This window comes from Juglans regia, unplaced genomic scaffold, assembly GCF_001411555.2.
Source record: "Juglans regia cultivar Chandler unplaced genomic scaffold, Walnut 2.0 Scaffold_852, whole genome shotgun sequence".
NCBI classification, from domain to species: domain Eukaryota; kingdom Viridiplantae; phylum Streptophyta; class Magnoliopsida; order Fagales; family Juglandaceae; genus Juglans; species Juglans regia.
The window spans coordinates 1-4754 of NW_023363486.1; the positions used below are offsets into that span (position 1 = coordinate 1).

The following is a 4754-nucleotide window of genomic DNA, read 5'->3' on the forward strand; positions in this document are numbered from 1 at the left end:
GAGTGGATTTTTAGGAAAATCGAGCCATGCCCATCGCGTACCTATGGCTTTCGATCAGATCGCCGGTTCGCAATTGCATGGTAAAGACACTATTACGTCGCACTAGGATTATAAGAATTTTAAATAATTAGTTTGATGGGTGCGATCATACCAGCACTAATGCACCGGATCCCATTAGAATTCCGCAGTTAACCGTGCTTGGGCGAGAGAAGTACTAGGATGGGTGACCTCCTGGGAAGTCCTCGTGGTGCACCCCTCGTTTTTGTTTTTTCCGCCTTGCGAGAGGAATTGACAAGAAGGACCACTCGAAAGTGGATTTTTCGAAAAATCGCGCCCTGCCCATGGCGTAGCCATGGGTTTCGATCAGATCTCCGGTTCGCATTGGGATCGGAAATACGCATGTAGGTCGGCCTAGGATTATATGAATTTTAAATAATTAGTTTGAAGGGTGCGATCATACCAACACTAATGCACCGGATCCCATCAGAACTCTGCAGTCAAGCTTGCTTGGGCGAGAGTAGTACTCGGATGGGGGACCTCCTCGGATGTCGTCGTGTTGCACCCCTCGTTTTTGTTTTTTCCGCCTTGCGGGAGGAATTTACAAGAAGGACAACTTGGGAGTTGATTTTTAGGAAAATCGCGCCCTGCCCATCGCGTAGCCAAGGGTTTCGATCAGATCAACGGTTCGCATTGGATCGGAAATACGCTAGTAGGTCGCCCTAGGATTATATGAATTTTAAATAATTGGTTAGATGGGTGCGATCATACCAGCACAAATGCACCGGAACCCATCAGAACTCCGCAGTTAAGCGTGCTTGGGCGAGAGTAGTACTAGGATGGGTCACCTCCTGGGAAGTCCTCGTGTTGCACCCCTCGTTTTTTGTTTTTTCCACCTTGTTAGAGGAATTGACAAGAAGGACAACTCGGGAGAGGATTTTTAGGAAAATCGCGCCCTGCCCATCGCGTAGCTATGGGTTTCGATCAGATCGCCGGTTCGCATTTGGATCGGAAAGACGCTAGTGCGTCGCACTAGGATTATATGAATTTTAAATAATTAGTTTGACGGGTGCGATCATACCAGCACTAATGCACCGGATCCCATTTCAACTCCGCATTTAACCGTGCTTGGGCGAGAGTAGTACTAGGATGGGTGACCTCTTGGGAAGTCCCCGTGTTGCACCCCTCGTTTTTGTTTTTTCCGCCTTGCGAGAGGAATTGACAATAAGCACAACTCGGGAGTGGATTTTTGGGAAAATCTCGCCCTGCCCATCGCGTAGCGATGGGTTTGGATCAGATCTCCGTTTGGATTGGGATCGGAAGGACGCTAGTATGTCGCTCAAGGATTATTTGAATTTTAAGTAATTAGTTTGATGGGTGCGATCATACCAGCACTAATGCACCGGATCCCATCAGAACTCCGCAGTTAAGCGTGCTTGGGCGAGAGTAGTACTAGGATGGGTGACCTCCAGGGATGTCCTCGTGTTGCACCCCTCGTTTTTGTTTTTTCCGCCTTGCGAGATAAATTGACAAGAAGGACCACTCGTGAGTGGATTTTTGGGAAAATCTCGCCTTGCCCATCGTGTAGCGATGGGTTTGGATCAGATCTCCGTTTGGATTGGGATCGGAAGGACGCTAGTATGTCGCTCAAGGATTATTTGAATTTTAAGTAATTAGTTTGATGGGTGCGATCATACCAGCACTAATGCACCGGATCCCATCAGAACTCCGCAGCTAAGCGTGCTTGGGCGAGAGTAGTACTAGGATGGGTGACCTCCTTGGAAGTCCTCGTGTTGCACCCCTCATTTTTGTTTTTTCCGCCTTGCGAGAGGAATTGACAAGAAGGACCAATTGACAAGTGGATTTTTCGAAAAATCACGCCCTACCCATCGCGTAGCCAAGGGTTTCGATCAGATCGCCGGTTCGCATTGGGATCAGAAATACGCATGTAGGTCGCCCTAGGATTATATGAATTTTAAATAATTGGTTTGATGGGTGCGATCATACCAGCACAAATGCACCGGAACCCATCAGAACTCCGCAGTTAAGCGTGCTTGGGCGAGAGAAGTACTAGGATGGGTCACCTCCTGGGAAGTCCTCGTGTTGCACCCCTCGTTTTTGTTTTTTCCGCCTTGTGAGAGGAATTGACAAGAAGGACAACTCGGGAGTGGATTTTTAGGAAAATCGCGCCATGCCCATCGCGTAGCTATGGGTTTCGATTAGATCGCCGGTTCACATTTGGATCGGAAAGACGCTAGTACGTCGCACTAGGATTATATGAATTTTAAATAATTAGTTTGATGGGTGCGATCATACCAGCACTAATGCACCGGATCCCATCAGAACTCCGCAGTTAAGCGTGCTTGGGCGAGAGTAGTACTAGGATGGGTCACCTCCTGGGAAGTCCTCGTGTTGCACCCCTCGTTTTTGTTTTTTCCGCCTTGCGAGAGGAATTTACAAGAAGGACAACTTGGGAGTGGATTTTTAGGAAAATCGCGCCCTGCCCATCGCGTAGCCAAGGGTTTCGATCAGATCACCGGTTCGCATTGGGATCGGAAATACGCTAGTAGGTCGCCTAGGATTATATGAATTTTAAATAATTAGTTTGCTGGGTGCGATCATACCAGCACTAATGCACCGGATCCCATTAGAATTCCGCAGTTAACCGTGCTTGGGCGAGAGTAGTACTAGGATGGGTGACCTCCTGGGAAGTCCTCGTGGTGCACCCCTCGTTTTTGTTTTTTCCGCCTTGCGAGAGGAATTGACAATAAGGACCACTCGGGAGTGAATTTTTAGGAAAATCGCGCCCTGCCCATCGTGTAGCCAAGGGTTTCGATCAGATCGCCGGTTCGCATTGGGATCGGAAATACGCTTGTAGGTCGCCCTAAGATTATATGAATTTGAAATAATTAGTTTGATGGGTGCGATCATACCAGCACTAATGCACCGGATCCCATCAGAACTCCGCATTCAAGCTTGCTTGGGCGAGAGTAGTACTAGGATGGGTGACCTCCTGGGATGTCCTCATGTTGCACCCCTCGTTTTTGTTTTTTCCGCCTTACGAGGCGAATTTACATGAAGGACAACTTGGGAGTGGAGTTTTAGGAAAATCACGCCCTGCCCAGCGCGTAGCCAAGGGTTTCGATCAGATCGCCGGTTCGCATTGGGATCGGAAATACGCTAGTAGGTCGCCTAGGATTATATGAATTTTAAAACATTGGTTTGATGGTTGCGATCATACCAGCACTAATGCAGCGGATCCCATCAGAACTCCGCAGCTAAGCGTGCTTGGGCGAGAGTAGTACTAGGATGGGTGACCTCCTGGGAAGTCCTCGTGTTGCACCCCTCGTTTTTGTTTTTTCCACCTTGTGAGATGAATTGACAAGAAGGACCACTCGGGAGTGGATTTTTAGGAAAATCGAGCCATGCCCATCGCGTACCTATGGCTTTCGATCAGATCGCCGGTTCGCAATTGCATGGGAAAGACGCTATTACGTCGCACTAGGATTATAAGAATTTTGAATAATTAGTTTGATGGGTGCGATCATACCAGCACTAATCCAACGGATCCCATTAGAATTCCGCAGTTAACCGTGCTTGGGCGAGAGTAGTACTAGGATGGGTGACCTCCTGGGAAGTCCTCGTGGTGCACCCCTCGTTTTTGTTTTTTCCGCCTTGCGAGAGGAATTGACAAGAAGGACCAATTGACAAGTGGATTTTTCGAAAAATCGCGCCCTGCCCATCGCGTAGCCAAGGGTTTCGATCAGATCGCCGGTTCGCATTGCGATCAGAAATACGCATGTAGGTCGCCCTAGGATTATATGAGTTTTAAATAATTGGTTTGATGGGTGCGATCATACCAGCACAAATGCACCGGAACTCATCAGAACTCCGCAGTTAAGCGTGCTTGGGCGAGAGTAGTACTAGGATGGGTCACCTCCTGGGAAGTCCTCGTGTTGCACCCCTCGTTTTTGTTTTTTCCGCCTTGTGAGAGGAATTGACAAGAAGGACAACTCGGGAGTGGATTTTTAGGAAAATCGCGCCTTGCCCATCGCGTAGCTATGGGTTTCGATCAGATCGCCGGTTCGCATTTGGATCGGAAAGAAGCTAGTACGTCGCACTAGGATTATATGAATTTTAAATAATTAGTTTGACGGGTGCGATCATACCAGCACTAATGCACCGGATCCCATTTCAACTCCGCATTTAACCGTGCTTGGGCGAGAGTAGTACTAGGATGGGTGACCTCCTGGGACGTCCCCGTGTTCACCCCTCGTTTTTGTTTTTTCCGACTTGCGAGAGGAATTGACAATAAGCACCACTCGGGAGTGGATTTTTAGGAAAATCGCGCCCTGCCGATCGCGTAGCTATGGGTTTTGATCAGATCGCCGGTTCGCATTTGGATCGGAAAGACGCTAGTACGTCGCACTAGAATTATATGAATTTTAAATAATTAGTTTGATGGGCGCGATCATACCAGCACTAATGCACCGAATCCCATTAGAACTCCGCAATTAACCGTGCTTGGTTGAGAGTAGTACTAGGATGGGTGACCTCCTCGGAAGTCCTCGTGTTGCACCCCTCGTTTTTGTTTTTTCCGCCTTGCAAGAGGAATTGACAAGAAGGACCACTCGGGAGTGGATTTTTGGGAAAATCTCGCCCTGCCCATCGCGTAGCCATGGGTTTGGATCAGATCTCCGTTTGGATTGGGATCGGAAGGACGCAAGTATGTCGCCCAAGGATTATATTAATTTTAA

At 48.3% G+C, this 4754-nt stretch overlaps 13 non-coding genes and 2 pseudogenes across 13 annotated transcripts; all 15 read left to right on the forward strand.

Annotated features, from left to right (window-relative positions):
- The first annotated feature begins 137 nt into the window (after positions 1 to 137).
- On the forward strand, positions 138 to 256 carry LOC118347265. The gene has a single exon (XR_004800496.1). It is a non-coding gene; the product is annotated as a 5S ribosomal RNA (ribosomal RNA).
- Positions 257 to 446: 190 nt separating this feature from the next.
- LOC118347270 lies at positions 447 to 565 on the forward strand (annotated as a pseudogene).
- A 189-nt stretch (positions 566 to 754) lies between these two features.
- On the forward strand, positions 755 to 873 carry LOC118347273. Its single transcript, XR_004800502.1, has one exon. It is a non-coding gene; the product is annotated as a 5S ribosomal RNA (ribosomal RNA).
- A 191-nt stretch (positions 874 to 1064) lies between these two features.
- LOC118347267 lies at positions 1065 to 1183 on the forward strand. The gene has a single exon (XR_004800498.1). It is a non-coding gene; the product is annotated as a 5S ribosomal RNA (ribosomal RNA).
- A 189-nt stretch (positions 1184 to 1372) lies between these two features.
- On the forward strand, positions 1373 to 1491 carry LOC118347274. Its single transcript, XR_004800503.1, has one exon. It is a non-coding gene; the product is annotated as a 5S ribosomal RNA (ribosomal RNA).
- A 189-nt stretch (positions 1492 to 1680) lies between these two features.
- On the forward strand, positions 1681 to 1799 carry LOC118347272. The gene has a single exon (XR_004800501.1). It is a non-coding gene; the product is annotated as a 5S ribosomal RNA (ribosomal RNA).
- A 191-nt stretch (positions 1800 to 1990) lies between these two features.
- Positions 1991 to 2109, forward strand: LOC118347262. Its single transcript, XR_004800493.1, has one exon. It is a non-coding gene; the product is annotated as a 5S ribosomal RNA (ribosomal RNA).
- Positions 2110 to 2299: 190 nt separating this feature from the next.
- On the forward strand, positions 2300 to 2418 carry LOC118347261. The gene has a single exon (XR_004800492.1). It is a non-coding gene; the product is annotated as a 5S ribosomal RNA (ribosomal RNA).
- Positions 2419 to 2607: 189 nt separating this feature from the next.
- LOC118347264 lies at positions 2608 to 2726 on the forward strand. The gene has a single exon (XR_004800495.1). It is a non-coding gene; the product is annotated as a 5S ribosomal RNA (ribosomal RNA).
- A 190-nt stretch (positions 2727 to 2916) lies between these two features.
- On the forward strand, positions 2917 to 3035 carry LOC118347268. Its single transcript, XR_004800499.1, has one exon. It is a non-coding gene; the product is annotated as a 5S ribosomal RNA (ribosomal RNA).
- A 189-nt stretch (positions 3036 to 3224) lies between these two features.
- On the forward strand, positions 3225 to 3343 carry LOC118347275. Its single transcript, XR_004800504.1, has one exon. It is a non-coding gene; the product is annotated as a 5S ribosomal RNA (ribosomal RNA).
- Positions 3344 to 3533: 190 nt separating this feature from the next.
- Positions 3534 to 3652, forward strand: LOC118347266. Its single transcript, XR_004800497.1, has one exon. It is a non-coding gene; the product is annotated as a 5S ribosomal RNA (ribosomal RNA).
- A 191-nt stretch (positions 3653 to 3843) lies between these two features.
- LOC118347263 lies at positions 3844 to 3962 on the forward strand. Its single transcript, XR_004800494.1, has one exon. It is a non-coding gene; the product is annotated as a 5S ribosomal RNA (ribosomal RNA).
- Positions 3963 to 4152: 190 nt separating this feature from the next.
- Positions 4153 to 4270, forward strand: LOC118347271 (annotated as a pseudogene).
- Positions 4271 to 4460: 190 nt separating this feature from the next.
- LOC118347269 lies at positions 4461 to 4579 on the forward strand. The gene has a single exon (XR_004800500.1). It is a non-coding gene; the product is annotated as a 5S ribosomal RNA (ribosomal RNA).
- Positions 4580 to 4754: the final 175 nt, after the last annotated feature.